The sequence below is a fragment of the Grammomys surdaster genome, unplaced genomic scaffold (assembly GCF_004785775.1).
Source record: "Grammomys surdaster isolate TR1022 unplaced genomic scaffold, NIH_TR_1.0 125617, whole genome shotgun sequence".
Classification (NCBI taxonomy): Eukaryota; Metazoa; Chordata; class Mammalia; order Rodentia; family Muridae; genus Grammomys; species Grammomys surdaster.
Genome location: NW_021620459.1, coordinates 1,265,741 through 1,284,901, shown reverse-complemented (window position 1 = coordinate 1,284,901; position 19,161 = coordinate 1,265,741). Strand labels below are relative to the sequence as shown.

Genomic DNA, 19,161 nt, shown 5'->3' with positions numbered 1-19,161 from the left:
CGTGCTATCCTGTACATCCCCACTAAAGTGTGACGGCAAACATCTTGGTCTGCATGTTCTGGGCTGTGTTTCCCATTGTCATCTTAGCCCATGCTCCTTCTACTCATGAGCACACTACTTAGTCATGAGTTAGCCTCAGGTGGGTCCATCAGGTAGGTCCCAAAAGCCATTGGCTATGGGAGAAGACAGTGTCATGCACACTGCAGAGGGACAGAGGTGGACGGGGGAGGGTGACAATGATGGTCCTGACATTCTGCTGGACTTCACACCCCAGGTGTCGCTCCCTTTCCTTCTTATACTTTGCTCTGGAAGGAGTTAGCACACGAGTATTTCTTAGATAAATATTTACTTAAGGACTGGAGGAAGATCATTGCAATCCATTAGCAACCGCTTTGCCAGACTCAGACATCTAGGAAGGCTCCTGGAGGAAGCCATGTGGTAACTACATGTAAGATGGGTCAATATATGTGGTCCTGGAGGAGAATCATCACATGCAGACTGAGAGGCAATGCAGAGAAATAGAGAACTGCAGAGTCCAGAACAGAGACTAGAGTGAGGGTAGTGGAAGACAGAGCTAGAGGCACTGGGGAAAACTGCCCCCACTCAGAGCACATCCACAAGGCCTTACTGGCCAATGAGACTTCTCCATCTTTTTTTTCATCCTCAAGGAATACCATGAAACAAAGTCCTTCTAGGCACAGAAGATGGAGGACTTTGTCAACTGTCCTAAGATTTGTGACAGTTCTTCAGAGCAGGATGAGTCTTTGCCCTGATTACATTTTATTATTCCAGAAAAACTTACTTACCTCTCCTCTTCCCTCCTTCTTAGTAGCTCTATGAGATCCATGTTCTTAGGCTGAAAACCTTCCACAGAGGCTCTGCCCCAGGAGGAATCCCTGCTTGGCACGCCATGCTCTTGATTGTCCAGACTGGGGACAGAATGTCAGCCTCTGGACCCACCTGTTTTTAGGACTCTTGGAACCCAGGAAACACACTTCAGCACTGCATTAGTCATGGAAGAGTCATGGGCAGTGGGGCATAAGCTGGAGACAAAGATTTACACTCCTGCCTAAAGCATTCTTCCAGAAACTTCCACTTGGGATACGGGCTCTCAACTTTACCACAGAGAAGAATCTCAAAATGAGCCAGTATTAAGAATAGATCTTAGCAAAACTGGAGGCAGTGTGGTTAATGGAAGTGTTCAAGAAAAGAGTGTAATTCACCCACATGTGGGTGTAGGCTCTCAACAGACTTATGCTAAAGTTTCTTATCAAAAGCTTTTTGAAGCTTTTGAAATTATATTGTGCAAAAGATGTCTAAAGAAAGACCCTCTGCCTACTTCTTTTGCCTCTTTTGATGTGGTATTAGAGGGTGAACTATGGAGGTACCTGGATAATGTCGCAGTCCGACCAAATAAAACCATGGGGCCCAGGGAGTGGGCTCAGCAGCCTGAGCAGTGCTTGTCACCAAGTTTCGCATGGGTTTGGAACCCACATGGTAGGAGAGAACTGACTCCCACCGTTTCTCCTCTAACCTTCACATACTGTGGTATGCACACACAGGAGCACACATGTGCATTAAATAGATCATTCATATATATATATGAGATTTCTTTCTTGTCAAACACCTAGAAAATCATAGGTTTATAACCAAGAAAGGAGAAAGGCTCAGGTTTTAAGCATGCTCTGTCTATTTTAACAATTATTCTTATTTGAAATAATTCTATATCTAAGAATCACCTCTGTGTCTATCACAGCAAATGCTGCTAACTGTGTAGTAACTGTGCTGTAACTCTTGACTCTCTGCCTGCAAGGGACTTCGACAAGACTTCAGGATTAAGGGTCTTTTTCCCTTATGACATTCTCTACATTTTTTTTCTACCCTGCCTTGGAATGAATAGAGAAAGCCACTCTTCCTTGCCCCTATCCAGTGGAAGGACATCCAAGAATGGACAGAACCCTGACTGGTCCAGCTTCTTATGCCCAAGAGGAGAGTTCAGCTCATTCATCCTTCTACCTGCTAATTACTACAAGCTTTTTGCCCATCCCACTGCAACCCACAGGACTGAGAGGTATGGCAGGTCTTCTTCAGGGGTCTTGAATCCATTTGCTCAACATGCATCATTGTAAGGATCTGCGCAGAAACTCAACACCATAGAAACTAATAAAGTCTGTGCCATCAAAAGCAAATCAAAACATATGGCATCCAGCAACAGAGCCAGCAGCGTGTCACCCTGACCATGTAAGCAAGCATTTCACAGAAGCACCAGCAGAGAGAGACACTTGAAAAGGAGCCAGGAAGAATGAATTCTATGAGCCCCCTGATGCTGTCATAGCAACTGTCACCCCTGCTACCCCCACCACCATTGCTGTCCCCCTCCAAACATGGCATGGAAGCCCCACAGCTGTGGAGCACCAGCCCAGCCTGTGTGGTCAAAAATGCCAAAATGTGCAGCCCAGAGACAGCAGGACAGTACAGGTACCATGCAGCTGCCAGTGGCAAGATGGTGCCAAGCTGACAATGTCACCATCTGATGCATGCCAACTTTCTTGTGCCGCCACAGTCATGTTTAAGAAATGCCAGCCTTGTGTCTGAAGAATAAAGTCTCCAGAATACAGAAGATACTTATTCAGTGGTGTCTCTGGGGTTGAGGGGGTGAGGATGGGGACAGACATCACAAAGAAAGAAGAAACAGAGAGATAGAGAGAAGCTCACAGACATCATCAGGAGCTCCAGCAGAAAAGATGTGGAAATGGGCCTGGAAGGAACTCAGGACTCCCTACCAGTGCTCAAGACACTTATTTTCCAACCAGCCTTGTTGTGCCACCCCAGTCTCTAGCCCCAGGACATTTCCTCTTCCATAGACCATGCTTCCTCAGAAAGATTTGGTCCAACTATCCCTGTTTCTGAGGCTACAGAACCTCATATCCTTAGAACCACAGCTCTGTTGCCATGTGCTAGTAGGTTGAGAGCTCGCAGACATATGCGTTCCTGGTAGCTCTTCTCAGGGATTGGCTATCCAAGCAGACATGATTGTCCTGTAAAGGACACTTCAGGTTTGCGTAGTTCGTCTTAAGCCTACTTTTTAACTATTTTCCCTCAAGTTCAAACTAATCCATCCAGAAGAACTGCTATCACATGTGAACAAATGTGGATGGGCTGCCTCCTTCCGGACTTTTACACGAGAATTCTGAACTACATTAACACCCAAAAGACAGCATCCTTAGTAAATGTGAAAGCTGCTTTGACTGTACAAAGTTCTGTAAGATCTTGATTCACCAGGCAGGATAACATCACATCAGACAGACAGTGAATAGGACTTCAGGAAAGCTGAAGGAGGAGTGTTCAGTAAGACCTGTCCACATAGAAGCCTCTGAGCATGGAAGAGGGGAGTAAGCAAACAACTTTAAAAGCTATTTGGGGAGGAAAACAGAAGGCATCTGTGTCACAGGGCCTGGGTGTACCCAATGGCGAGACCTTCAAATGCAGAAGCAGCGAGCTAACCTCTAGCCTTTGTGAGTTATGAGGAACCCTGTTCAAAGAGCATGCTCGCTTTCTTTCCCAGAAGTCCTATATTTAATTTATGAAGTCACCTTAGCTTTCTGTTTCTGCAGAATTCCTGAACTGAGCAAGATGGGGGAGGATGGAAGTCCCTGGAAAGGAGGGAAGGAAGGTGACTTTTCTGCTAGTGTTTTCTTCATTGCTGTTTTCCTGTTTGTTTCTCAAAGTCTAAGCTAACAAGTAGGGCATAGCATAGCTGAAAAAACAGGCAGGCCCTGAGGGAAAGTCCAGAAGGGATAGTACAGCCAGCCCTGGGACAACCCAGGAGGAATAACCAAGTTGGCTTGAGCCCCAGAAGATTCCACCTTTGGCTGTCCTAACAAACCCCTGGTCAAAGGTGTTTCCAGATCAATAATCTAAGCCCCTGGATGGCGGAAGCAGTCACACACTTGGGCACCATGCTTGTCCTATTCTTGACCTTGCTGTATCTTCCTGCAAGCAAATCACAGTGTCACTTTTTGGACTGCCCACACTGCAGATGCCATGTCAGCGGGAGGAGTGGGTGTGGACTCTGTCCTCTGCAAAGGCCTGGCAAGTCAGGGACATGGCTGCCGTGGCAACCAGCAGCTTTGCTCTTCACTTTGTAAAACTCAGAATGATTCTTGGCAACATGAGTGTCTATACGAATACAAGGTAAAGACGTAGGATCCACACAAAAAAGTGACCTACAAAGTCACTATTGTTCTACCACAGTAAACAGAAGAATAACCATAACATTCACAGAGCACATTTAGATTTCATCCAGGTCCATACAGCATGATTTGAAAAACAGTCCCATGGATCTGAAAGGAGCCTGGTCTTTGACTGTTGAACATTCCTTTGAGTATTTCTCTTCTTGTGAAATCACATTCTTGTTCACACTGGAGCATTGACGTGGAGGCATTTTATAGACGCATTGCAGAAAACATGCGAAACAGGTGAGAGAGACTGTTGGAGGGGCCTGATGCCATTGTCTTTGAGAGAGGTCAGATTTTCCATGCACTGTGGGCTGACGAGCCATGCCTGCTGCATTCTATCCCAGTGTGACATGTTTCTAATGTTACACCATGGGAGGTGTCCTGCAACCCAACACCAGACTCTCGTATGCACTCCAGACAGGACTTACAGAGTGAACTTCAGAAGTCCGGAGTTGACTTGCTGAGCTTTACAAAGAATGTTAGGGCAACTTCACTTTTTCCCAGAAGGGTAAAGGAGCAAGAACTGTCTTCCTAAGGGTCCTCTTGTAGAATCTAACGTTTTATGGTCTTAAAAAAAATAGCAAAACACAATGATAGACAAAGCATTTCAGGTTTTGTTGGTGATAGTGGTGGTGGTTTGAGAATTTTGGTTGTTGTTGTTTATTTGGTTGGCTGGTTGTTGTTGTTTTTGTTTTTTGACAGGGTCTCGTTATGTAGCTCTGGCTGTCCTGGAATGTGCTATGTAGATCAGGCTAGCCTTGAATGCACCAAGATTTCCAGCCCTCCTGCGCCTGTCCAAGTGCTGGGATTAAAGGTTTGAACAATCACATTCAGCTTCCTTTTATTCATTTTTAAAGTAAGTATTCTTATGTGTTTACAGGATGGGGCTATATGTACAGGAAACGAAACTGATTTGAGGAAGGTTCCAAAAGCTTGTGCTAAGATACTGTCCATAGACGAATCAGCAAAAAGGCGGAGTCACTGCTGGGAACAGACAGAGCAGTAGCAGCAGCTTCTGGAACCAGTCTCAGCAGAGGCTGGAATTTACCAGAAAGAGTTCTCCTCAGTGCTCCCTGAGGGATCCAAACACCAGCATCAGGACTGAGTTTGAATCACAAACCATAAAGCTGAAACATGTCTCCATTTTCTTACACATCTCTAAACCATTCAGTCCTTAGACTTAGAAAAGGTCCAGAGTGAGCAACCTGTATCTGGTCCATCCAAAGAGAAACCCACTGGAAAGAGACACTAGGTTGTGGACAAAGGTTAGAAGATTCCATCTAACTCACAAGAGTATATTCAAGACCCAGAAGAATGGGGGAGTGATGGAATGAGTTGGTTGGGAGGAAGAAGATTATTTGTATAAATGAAAGATGAAAACACAGAAGTACAGGAAGGCAGGCATGCAGGGCAGGGGGAGAAGAAACCCTCTATAGGCAGGGACAAGAGACCTTCTTGCTCTCTTCCCCATAGCAAAGGCTGCCAATGGCAGTCCCAGGAAGTTCCTGGCCAGCAAAAGCCTGTGCCTCTCTACCTCCACTGTAATTAAGGAAAGTGTTTGGAAAGAGATGAGATTTAGCAAAAATGACTAGGTCTGAGTTCACAGAGGCATTGGCTACAGGAAAATTGATTAAAATGCTGAGTTTGAGCCAGAGTGGGAGAAATGAGCCAAGTATTGACTGCAGCAAAAGCATCCTACATCCCCAGAGGGATCAAGTGCCAAGAACTTTCTGACTCTTCCTGCAGGCCTCTGGGGCCACCTGACTTTGTTCAGGTCTCTCTCTTGCTTCCCAAATCTTCACTTTCTCTATAGACAAGATTTCGCAGAGCTAGGCTATGTGACAACTCAGGTAATGTCCTTGGGGGGTCTTGAGGTCATCATTCATTCTTCCTGTACAATTATTGATTGCCTACTGTAAAGGGTAATCATAATGAACACAGGTAGATAGATCCTTGGAGTCCTCCATTCAGGATTGCAAATGTTAACAAGTTCATTCAAGGAGAGTATGTCCTGGTTGTTGTTGTTGTTTAGATTTTGATTTATACAAATTCCACATGTGGAGAAGCTGAGGTTGCTCTTTGTCCATTTCCAAGGGGAGATACATATTTATAATAGTCATTTCTTTTCAGAATCTGTTATGATGGTGAACTGGATCCACAGTGATGGCTACACCTGAAAGCATATCAGAAAAATTCCAGCCCTGCCCAGCCCCTCTCACCCCTGCAAGATGAAAGCTGCACTTTAACAAGATCTGCAGGAGGTCATGTGCCCACAGAACTGAAGACACAGTGGCTTTTGCTGGTGGTTCTCAGATACTGCCATACATCGGAATTGTCCCAAACAATGGACCAGATATGAATTCCACCCCAGGAATTCAGAGGATCTGGGATGGGGCCTAGAAGTCTGAAAGTCTGAGTTTCTCTCATTTCAAGGGCCATGCTTTGGCAACTGCTGGTACACACACACACACACACACACACACACACACACACACACACACGATGTAGCAGAGTCCCACTTAACCTATGGTTGAAGATAAATTATTAATCTTCTGCTCCAGTCCTTGTGCTTGAGCCATCTCAGGTCACATCAGGTCACATCAGAGTAGCATTCCTACCACAGGTTCTGTCTTAACTGTCGACTTACCTTTCTCACACCAGGATGAAATTAAGATTAGCTAAGGCAAAAATTCCTTAAAACTCACATTGAATCTCTTAAAGTTTCCTAAAAGGTAGAAACAAAAAGACAATGTATTAGTAATATGTGGATGTCAATGTCAAGACACAAGTATATCTCTGTGAGTTTCAGGCCAGCCTGGTCTATATTGTAATACTCTACCTCAAATAGATGGATAGGTGAATGGAAGATAGACAGACAGACTGGCAAGTAGGCAAGCAGTTTAACTAAAAAAAATATTTTAGGCAGGACTGCCTGCCTGTTTCCTCTCTCTTGATCTTTAGCTCATTCACTTGCCATTTATTTATTTATTTATTTATTTATTTATTTATTTATTTATTTTGGGCAAGTTTACAGCCAGGGTGTACATAAGGATGCCAAAGGACCACCCATGAGTGTTCTCTCATTTTACCATGCTAGGCACTAAACTCAAATATCAGGCTTGACAGCAAGCACCTTTACCCACTTAACCATGCCATAAGCCTTTCCTTTCTTTTCTTCCCCTTTGTGATATGACCACAAATGTAGCCCAGGTTGCCTCAAGCTTCTGCCTCCCAAATGCTGGAGAGCAGACCAGTGTCACGGGTCTACTTTTTGCCTCATCTTAACCTGACCTGGGCAGGGACAAACACAGTAAGCAAGGCAGGGAACCTGTCTTCAGAAACACTCTTCTGTGTGTCATGATAGGTACCCATCAGACCTGCCTTTAATCTCTTCACTCTTGCTTTAAACTCAGGTTCCTGTACAGAGCTGTGCCTGTGCTCAGTGTTAGGGCTGTACTTGAGTAGCTCTCTCACATCACACCTAGAGCGTACTCCAACTGAACACCACTAAGGAATTCTTTTGGGACACACTTAGGAGCTGCTGACAAAAAGACTTGACTATCCCAGTCCCAGATAAGACTGCTAGCCCAACGTTTCCATCCTTAGCTTCCAGGAACTCATTTCTTTCATTCAGCATGGACTCAGAAAAGTGTTCATGTCATAAACTATGTCATGTCTTCTGCCATCAGCAAACGTGGGTGGTCTCCTTCTCTTCCTCTCTTTCCCTCCATAGGGCACCATGCAGACAGGTCTTCTGTGTGTTTAATCTTACCTTTACTATTGTTAGCATGACAAAACCAAACGCATTTCTTCTTGAAAACTTCTAAGGTGCTACTGGCTTCTTTCATTCTCTCTGATCAGCAAGTGGTAGTGGAGCTTCAGAAGTCTCAGTCAACTTCAGAAATAAGGACAGTGGAAGCCAGTCCCTGCCAAGTTTTCTAGGTGCACTTTTCCTTCCTGCTGGTCTCTAGGGCCAGTTCTGTGGCGCCTTCAGTACAGCTAGATTCCAGGCTGAGCAAATGAGTTCAACTCTAGCCTCCCCGGATTCCACAAATTCTTCAGGGTTCAATTCTCTAAACATTAAGGAATAGCCACGCACAGCATATTCTTCAACTTCAGGTGGTGTTGATCTGGAGAGCCCTGAACAACTTTACATGAAAACCTAGGACTGGGTTTACATTTTTAAGGATTTGATTTCTCAGGAGTTCTCATGCTTGTTGTTATTTAGTTGGGAGTGAGCCATAGTGTTTTAATTAGCTTTGTTTTGTTTTGTTTTGTTTTGTTTTGTTTTGTTTTGCTTTGTTTTGCTTTGTTTTGTTTTCTGGCATTGCTCTGAGCTTCAGAGCCTCGTCTTGATGATCAATACACAGGATCAATACTAGAAACAAATTTTCAGTGTTTATCCTTACCTGGTCAAGCTTATATTCTTTTCCCTGTGTCTAAAACAAGCAAACAAAGAAACAAAGAAACATCAAAAACAAAAATAAAAAACCAAAACAACAACAAACAAAGGCAAATAAGTATGCCCCAGGACTATAACTCCAAGCTACTTCGAACAGTAAATACCCAGGTGAAAAGAAGATTTAGTATTGCAAGGACACCCTGTGGTACGTGTCCACCTCCTCCAGGTATAGCTGCCCCAACGCCAAAGCCATGCAGCCAACCTCCTCCATGCTTCACATATTCTGGAAACTTCCTTACAATCACATGGTTTGGCCCAAAACCTCAGAAATTAGACTGAAACAGCCCTATAAAAGAGCACCTGGCTGGGTGTCAGAGATCTAATGAAAGTCAAAGCATCCACAAACTGTCTGCTCCTTTGTGCCTCACCCTTCTTTGTGGGTGCTGTTTGGTTTCATGGAAACCAGTGTGCAGAGGCGAATACAGGCAGCTGTTCAGGTCCCCTCAGCCTCTACCCATGCTCCTCTTGAGCTATATGAAGCCTGTGAGCAAGCCCCTTCCATTTCGGAAACCCTCCAGAAGCATTCCCTGAATTCCAGCAACACTGGGGTCAAAAAATAGACTGTTTAGGACAAGAAGCCTCCCAGCCTGCCACTATCAATGGTACAGAAGAATCCTTTCTACTTGTTGGGACTAATTAGACTTCTTGAGTCAGGGTAGCCCTGAAAAGCTGACAATTAAAATATAAAGTCTCAAAAAAAAATGAAAGAGGTAGGCAGAACCTGCTAGGATTCTGAGATGAGTTGCAGGGGGCAGGGGTGTTCAGGCTTTGTGTGTATGTGTGTGGCTAAGCACTTTCCCAGCAGAGCTGGCACCCCAGATGCACAGAGCACTAGGCCTAGGGTCTTTCAAACCCAGGCTGGTTGGCATGATGCCAGTAACTAGTAAGTTTCCCCTCAGATGCAAATTACACTGGGCTGAACCTGACCTCACCAGGAGGGAGGACAGAAAGCTAACTCAAAGGAAGGAATGTAAAGCAGAATTCAGAAGATGAGCTGTCTGAACTCTACCAGCTCTCCCTAGCTCTTCTGTGTGCCTCATCTTCTCAAAAAGCCACCCCCTTCTTCTCTTCAGGACACTCTTGGAGAGCAAGCAGCCACAGATAGAGGCACAGGGCTCTGAAGCCTCTGAGAGCCACTGGAGATGAGACGAGGCCAGGGTGTCCCTCTCTTTCTACAAATGGATTCCTGAGGCTGGGAGGAGTGTGGAGCTCACTGTGACCCAGGACAAGAGTAGGAAAATGATTTCCAGCAAGCAGTGAACAATCCAAAAATAATAGCATCATCTCAGTATGGGGAAGATAGAGATACAGAAAGATGTCACATTAAATTGGCTGGGAATCCTAAGATGCCAACGGAAATAACACAGTGATGGAAGAGAAAGCAGATGGTGGGGGCATCCCGACAGCTCCAGGAGATCAGCTCATCGCGCATCTTCAGGTGTAGACTAATGCTCCTGCTGCAACTTACCGCCATCAGCAGTGACTGTGCATACCTCCGTGTTACCATCAACAGTTCTTTATCCATCACATACCAGGGACTGTCTACACATCACCCAGGTCTCTCCCTGCCTTGGGCCAGGTAGTTTTAACACTCTGTTGTGAACTTGGATCTCAGCCTTCCAGAACATTTTCTAAACAATGCTACTAAAAATGATGTCAGTGTATGACATCACTGCAGATTGTATGAGACACAAGGCATGTGGGTGTATGCATACATGGACGTAAGTGTGTGTACATATGTATGGGCATACATCTAGATGTGGTTTTGTATGTGTGACCATGTGTGTGACTGTGCACCTGTATATGGATATGTGTGTAGTATGTACATACTTCAATATGTCCATGTGCTTTTGTGCACATACATGTCTGCTCCAGGAAGCTATGCATAGGTACATGTACTTGGTATACACACAGCAAATTCTCCTTTCTCCTCATACACACATTACATGCTCCAGTGTGATCTTTATGGAAGCCACAGGCACCTGCAAATGACTAGAGCACTTGCCAAGTCACCGGTCCAGCCCCACAGCTCAGAAACAAATACTCATGGTAAAGTCATTTGCTCCAGACTGTGGCTCTAATGGAAAAGCCAATCGCGCCCTGAGGTGGGCAGCCTGGGTGTATCCCCAGCCAGGAAATCTCATCAGATTGCTTCAAGGTTTCCTCAGCCTTCTCTCCAACTCCTAACTGCATCACAGCCATCTGAAAATCAAATCCACAGGGTTCCTGGGTCTGTTTTGAATTTCTATGTAATTGAAAAAAAATGAAATAAATTCTTTAAAATTTGATTCTAATTTGCCCTTGCTTTTTATGGATTTTGTAACTAATCAACCATGATAGCACTTATTTCATTCTTTCCTTAAATCTGTGTAATATATATGTCCCTTATTTGTGAATAAAGATGATTGATAGCTATTTGGATTTGCAGAGATTGCTGCTACTTAAATTCAGGTTGTTTATTTACTTTTTTATCTAATATGAATGAGAAGAAATAGAAACTATTTAGCTGGCCATCGAAACACACTGAGAAATGCTCCCGAAATTTATGTAGAGGCTTAGAAATAATTGCAACATATTTTTGCTTCCATTTGTCTAGAATATTAGGATTTTTTTTCTGGCCTGTTTGGAGAGTTGTAGAAGCCAAAAATTAAATAGAAGGAAAGTGTTTTCCATGGGCAAACCCACCAAACAGGAAGGCTAACGTCTGTGGGCCCGCATGCAGGAGCAAAAGTGTGAAACTTAAACACGATCCAGAAAAGAAGCAGCCGCCCTTTTCAATCCCCTTGACACAAATGAGAAGAAAATGAAACTTTTTTAAAGTCACCATCAGGGCAACTGGGGTGTCCTCCATGACTGATTCACCAATTTATCCCACACGGTATATGAGCACAAAAGGTGAATCAGATACAGGAAATTATGGAGGCTCACTTTTTTTCAGAGCAGAACTAACTCACACTAGTTCTCTCGTTTCTAATGCGAGACTCAATGTTCAGCTGAAAGCCAGTGGCAGTGGCCGACAGTCCTGTGTTTAATGGCCTCCCTTCCCATCATCATCCCACAAGAGGCAGTCTTGGTTCACTTTCTGTGTTCTGCTCTCTCCGCTGGCTCCCAGCTTTTTCTTTCCTTCAGCTTTGGGAAGAGATCTAGAATTTTTAGTGAGAAAAACCTAAGGTCTTCAGTGAGTAAACCCAAGGCTAAACATGGGTATGGCAACAAGTTTCCTTTTGCCTATTTCTGGCAACTCATTTTCCATTCCCAACAAATAATTTATAGCTAGAACTTAATGCCTGCTCAACCATGCTCATTGAAAACACGTGTGAATCTTGTTGTGGCTTCAGAAATAATCAGAAGTCATTTTCGTTCCCATTTCAAAGACCCAAACAGTAGCTTACATGTTTAATACATAACCAAATTGTTTCGAAACATCTGGAGGGCTACACCTTTCTGTGTTTATAGACAACTTCTTTCTTGAATGGCAAACAGGAAAATCTGACATGGTCTCTTTCCCACACACCCAGGACCCAACCTCACTGAAACAGCAGAATTCATTTTCAGCCTGAGTTACTACTCACAGCCTCCATGTTATTCCGGCCCAGAGATAAGCCAGGTGGATAACGTCATTGCAGACGGGATCTGTTCCTTCTGAGGTCACCGTGAACCCTGCAGCAATTCGTTCCTTCACCATAAAGTCTCACCTCGACACACTCTTAGTAACAGAGATGCAGCTCAATGACTCTGGACTGCAGGTAGCCCAGAGTTCAATTCCCACCACAAGGAATTAATGTCCTAAAGCCAGGCCAGAAATATTAACTTTGCTGGGGAAAATGCTTCCCAGAGTGAAAAATCTGCAAGGATGTATATTATAAAATACTTAAATTACGTGTGTGTGGGGGGGTTGTCTATGTACATAAACCAACTCACACATTTGCATCTATTTTCTTAAGTTTCAACTTACAATCAAGTCTTTCTTTAAATAGTAAAAGAAATGCATGTAGAACCAACAGCCACCGTTATTAGAAGATTCTTGGCTTTTGTTAATATAAGTATAAATCGTTTTAAACTATTTCTGTCAGGTTGGTGTGATAAATACTGTGGTGATCTCAGCATCTCCTCCTTGAGGCCATGTTAGGTGCTGCTCTACTGCTCTCTTCCCAGGAGACTTCTTCCATGTCCTGGCTGCTAATAGCAGTGATATGAGGCGGGAGACACTATCTTGTAGAGCTGTTTGGTTTGATCCTGACTTTTCCAAGTCTCACTCTTCCTCAAGTTGCATATGTTCAGCCTGTCACCTCTTTGTCTATCATTCTTTTACATATGACTGGTTGGAAGCCAATCAGGACAAAGATTCAGGACAGTCCTCAATTCCATAAGCACTAGCTATAAGACAAATTAACAATCATTGGAAGGTTCCTTCTCCAAACACTAGCAATCAGCTTTAAAGCCTTAGCATGCTTCTGAGCTGCCAGGAAGAGCACACACTCTTCTACCCTTGCCTTCTAGGTTCTCTCTGTCCACTGCCTCTCACTAGTCAAATCTAATGTCCTGAGGAGGAAGCCTCAAGAAGCCAGAGAAAAGATTTAGTATTAAAGATTAAACTGGTTAAAGAATGTTCATAAAAGCCCTTCCGCCCCTTACTTCCACCCTACACCCTAAACACTGTATCCTAAACACTACACCCTATACCCTGAGCCCTTCCTCAAATCCCCAGTAACATGCAGGCATCCTTGCCCCTCAATCAGCTACCCACAGCCTTCACAGGGGCACTTCTATAGTGAGTGTCTGTGTGAATAATTTTGCTCACCACTGTGACCAAATGTCAGACAGATTTTGGGGGGCTCACAGTTTGAGAAATTACAGTCCATGATGTCAGGGAAATACCCAGTGGTGGGTGAGTCTGCGGAAACTAGGGCATGAGACAGCTGCATGCTTATATTGAATTGACTAGGAAGCAGAGAGAGATGGGGAGCAGGACCAGGCTGTAAACTTCAAGACCCACCCAACATGGACCTACTTTCTCTAGATAGCTTCTGATATCTGAATATTCCCAGTCTCACTCTTCAGTGGATGGACATATCTCTATCACCCATGGGTACTACAAAGTGGGCCCAGTTTTACTCGTTTGCATGTTAAACTACTACCATGATTATCAGCAGATTCTCAGCTACTGTGAATAATTGTAAATGTTTTTTGAAATACTTCTATCAGGAGAACTGAAGATTCTACAAATTCTCCAAACAGTACACCCACACAGGGACCAAGTACTCAGACCCATGAGCATATGGGGAACATCATTGAACTGTACCAACATCCAAGAGACTTTGGGTTTTGGTTTTTATTTCTGGTTTGAAAAAAAGATGTAAACAGTCCAGTGCCTTAGTTTAGGTATTATTGCTGTGAAGACACAATGACCAAGGTAACTCTTATCATTTCATTGGGGCTGGCTTACAGGTTCAGAGATTCGGACCCTATCATCATGGTGGGAAACATGGCAGTGTCCAGGCAGATACAATGCTGAAGGAGCTGAGAGTTCTACATCTTGATCCAAAGGCAGGAACAGGAGATGTGAGCCCATCCCAACAGTGACACACTTCCTCCAACAAGGGCACTCCTATTCCAACAAGGCCACACCTTCTAATAGTGCCAACTCCCATGGGCCAAGCATATTCAAATCACCACACTCAGACAGACTTCGAGCTCACTATTAGGCCAAGGATGACCTTGAACTCGCCATCCTCCTGCCTCCTATGAGTGAGTGCTCGAATTTTAGTCAAAAGCAACTACACCAACACAAGCCTTTCCTAATCATGTTTTCTGTGACTTCTTTTAGCTATGGCTAATATCAGTAACCATACACTGGAATATGAGAGTAGCCATTGCATGAAGCATATGCTTTTTTAGACTCAAAAACACCCACAGCTGGAGCTGTGGAGTTGGCTCATGGTTAAGAGCTCACACTGCTCTTGCTGAGGACCTGAGTTCAGTCCCCAGCACTCACATCCATCTGTTACTCTAAATCCAGGGGCTCCAATGCCCTCTTCTGGCCTCCAAAGGCAGGTGCACTCATGTGCATAAGTACACACCGACATGTACATACACAAAATTAAAAATACAAATAATGTTAAAAATAAAATTTAAAAATAAAATTAAAACATCAACAAGTTAGAAAAATGAGTCAAGCCATAGTCCTTTGCATGTTATATTCAACATACCACAGGCATCAAGCCTGCTTTAATGAGTTTAATCTTAAACCTATCACCTCTTTGTACACCATTTTTATTACATCTACGTATGACCAGCCGAAAACCAATTTGGACAAAGATTCAGAAAGCCCTCAACTCCCAATTCCAGAATAAGACACCAGCTTTAGTGCTGAATAACTGCCCTGTGCATTATGAAAATAATCAAAAACATACCAATACAATTTTACACACATATTGAATTACTGTCACTAATGGAAGACCAAAGATAGTTGGACATTGCTCATTATATATCTCTAGTCTGCCGCTCATGTCCTCTGCAGAGGATTGTAAGTTCATGTGCAGCTTGAAGAAGACCCAGCCTGGGAAAGTCTGTTAACATCCTCCTGATGAGAAAATAAAAACAAGGAATGAAGATTTAGAATTCCACATGTGGAATCCACCACAGATGTCTTCCTCTGCCTGTACCAACTTTCCAAGCCGGAGCTTGATATAAACTGTATTTGATAATTATAAACATAATTAGCACAGGCTGACAAAGAATGTGTTTGGGTTTGCCCAGGAAGCTCCTTTCAATAACATTAATAAAGTCTGGGGACTCAGGTTGGGAGGGGGTTGTGTGAAGAAATGTTCTAGGGAGTAGCTATTTTATCATAAACAAGAACATGCAACATCTGGTCCCTATCCTAATCTTCCAGCTGATCTGACTAAGAACTCAGAACTGAAAATGGTATAGTCCACATCAGGGCTCCATCAGGCGGCATCTTGTGGCTCACAATCTCTAGCACAAATCAACAGATAGCAGAAGAATGATTATAAAGAAATTCAAGAACACATCAAAAAGGTCACTCATCAGGATCAAGATAGCTTCATTCTGAGAATGCAAGGATGGTTCAACATATACAAATCAACACTTGCAATGCATCACTGAACGGGGACTCAAGGTCAGAAATCTCCAATCATCTCAAGAGATGCAGAAAGGGCTTTTAACAAAATCCAACACCTCTTCAATACTAAGGCCCTGAGGAAGGTAGAAATATCAGGAATATATCTCAACAAACTGTATACAAAAAACCTGTGGACCAACCTCATTACATCTTCATTCAGTGAAGAGACAGTCTACATAATAAGGAAAATATTTACTAGCACATATCCAATAAAGAATTATCTAGACTATATGAAGAACTCAAGAAATGTAAACACTAAGAAATCAGGCAAGAAAGATAGATAGATAGATAGATAGATAGATAGATAGATAGATAGATAGATAGAATAAAGAGACATATCACAAAAGGTGAAGTATAAATATCCTTCAAATATGAAAAAAGATGTTTAAAATCATGAGCTAGGAGAGAAATCCAAATTAAAACTACATTGAGAGTCAGTATCAACTCAGTTAAAATGGCATTAAGAAAACAAATAACATGGGTAGCTGTGCCATGAGACCTGTGGGGCCTTCTACATAACTGGGAGTTAGTAATAGTGAGGTTGCATTGTGACCTGAGGTTCCGAGTTTGTCCCCTTCACCACTTGGCTCTGGCTCTACAGGTAAATGCAAGTGTTCAAGACTAGGCTTGACTAGGCTTCATTAGGTCCCAGCCTAGCACTAAAGACTCTACCCAGGTCCCCTTTCAAAGGCATCAGCGGTGGAGGTGACTGTGTCATGATAAGGAGTCAAGGTAGCATTTCTGCCAGCACTAGACAGGACATTCTGGAAATGAGGATAGCAATGGTGCAGAGCAAGGGTTAGGAAGGAAAGGATCAGAGGAGTTGAAAGCAAGTGTAACTCAGACTTACAAGAAAATTTTTAAGAGATCACAGCCCTCATGAATGGTGCAGTGGTTGTTTGTGAAACTTTCCAACCTGTGGACAAGTGCTTCCCTAAGTAATATTTCCCCTTGCCACAGCCACATGGAGAACCCAAAGTGAAGCCAACACGTGCTAGAGTCATTTACCAGCCAAGCCATCCTAGTGATTGGCCTCACAAATTAATTACTTTCCCAAAGAAGCATAAGAAGAAAAAAGATCGGAAGCCATTACAAGAAGATGTAGCTGAAATACTACATGCTGAATTTTTTATCAAAGCAGAATCCAAAGTGACTCAATTAGACACTTCACAGTGGCCCTTGTTACTAAACAATTTTGATAAGCTAAATGTAAGGACAACACACTATATACCTATTCCTTGTGGTTCAAATCCTCTGAAGAGGGAGATTGGGGACTATATCAGGACAGGTTTCATTAGTCTTGACAAGCCCTCTATCCTCTCTTCCCATGAGATGGTAGCCTGGACCTGACAAATACTTCGGGAAGAGAAGACTGACCACAGTGGCACACTGGATCCCAAAGTGACTGGTTAATTGTCTGCATTGAACAAGCCGCTCAGTGAAATCACAACAGAGTGCAGGCAAAGAGTATGTTGGCGTTGTCCAGCTGCACAATGCTATTGAAGGGGGTACTCAGCCTTCTAGGGCCCTAGAAACTCTGACAGGTGCCCTGTTTCAGAGACCCCCACTTATTGTTGCAGTAAAGAGGCAGCTTTAAGTAAGGACTATCTATGAGAGCAAAATGATAGAATATGATCCTGAGAGAAGAATGAATCAAACATAATGAGTCTGACATGTCATTGACTAAATCCTAGGAAAGATGCTGTAGGTTCCATGCCGTTGCTTCTATTAAAGTCATGTCTTTGGTTTTTATTATTTTGTACTGGAGACACTTTAACTGATTATTGTATACTGCACTTTCCAATAAAAGTTTTCTCCATGGTTTTCCTATTAAAAAAAAAAGGAATCTTTTGGGTGAGCTGTGAAGCTGGTACCTACATTCGGACACTATGCATGCACCTTGGCTTGTTACTAGGAGTTGGTGGTCAGATGCAGGAACTTCGGAGGGTGCATTCTGGAGTCATGAGTGAAAAGGACCACATGGTGACAATGCATGATGTCCTCGATGCTCAGTGGCTGTATGATAACCACAAGGATGAGAGTTACTTGCGGCATGTTGTTTATCCTTTGGAAAAGCTGTTGACATCTCATAAACGTCTGGTTATAAAAGATAGTGCAGTGAATGCAATCTGCTATGGAGCCGAGATCATGCTTCCTGGTGATGTGAGAATAGTATTGAGGAGCTTGTGGTCATTACCACTAAGGGGGAAGCTATCTGCATGGTGATTGCATTGATCACTACAGCAGTGATTTCTACCTGTGACCATGGTATAGCAGCCAAGATAAAGAGGGTGATCATGGAAAGAGACACTTATCCTCGCAAGTGGGGTTTAGGTCCAAAGGCAAGTCAGGAGAAGATGATGATCAAGCAGGGCCTTCTGGACAAGCATGGCAAACCCACAGACAATACCCCTGCCACATGGAACCAGGATTACATTGACTATAGTGATTCTGGCAAGAAAGCACTGATTGCTGAAGTAGCTCAAGCTCCTCCGTTAGCTGCTGACACAGGAAATGTCATAAAAAGGAAGCGGGATAGTGAGAGTGAAAGTGATGAGACCCCTCCAGCAGTTCCCCAGTTGAAGAAGGAAAAGAAGAAGAAGGACGAGAAAGAAGAGGAGGAGGAGGGGAAGAGGAGGAGGAAGGGAGGAGGAGGAGGAGGAGGAGGAAGAAGAGGAGGAGGAGGAGGGGGGTAAGAGGAGGAGGAGGATGGGGAGGAGGAGGAGAAAAAGCCCAGGAGAAGAAGAAGGATAAAAGGCCCAAAACTGTGCTAGAAAGTGGGGGCGAGGCTGGAGATAGGGACAGTGACACCACCAAAAAGAAAAAGAAGAAGAAAGTAAAAGTGGTGGAAGAGATGTCAAATTAGTATAAGCCACTTCTTGAAGCATTACGTCCAGCTGGGAGGAAAAATAAAAGCCTTACTGAAAAAAACTTTTTGTTAAGGGAGTAAGTAGAACAGAGGTCCCAAACAGAGTAGAAACTTCTGGTACACTTTTAGCTGCCGCTTGTGACCTCAGTGGTTAGCTGGTGTGGCCATCTCATCCTGTCCTGTCCTGTTTTAAGGATATGAGAGATAAAATCAGGTCTTTGCCACCAACCCCTCTCCTGCTTGAGGAAGCCACACCTATAGACATGGCACTATCTATAGCTGTTTACTAATGGCCATTTTCAACAATGCCATAGATAGTCCTCTCCTATTTTGCTTTTTTAAAAAGTTTGTAAAAATTAAATCTGCTAAATAAAATGGTATGGAACCTTCAGCATCCTGTGAGGGCTGCTCTATTTAGGTATTGACCTTGCTGGCTTGGTGGCGTCTA

General features: G+C 43.6%; 1 pseudogene; it reads left to right on the top strand.

The window, feature by feature from the left end:
- Positions 1-4,105: 4,105 nt before the first annotated feature.
- Positions 4,106-18,710, top strand: LOC114638646 (annotated as a pseudogene).
- Positions 18,711-19,161: the final 451 nt, after the last annotated feature.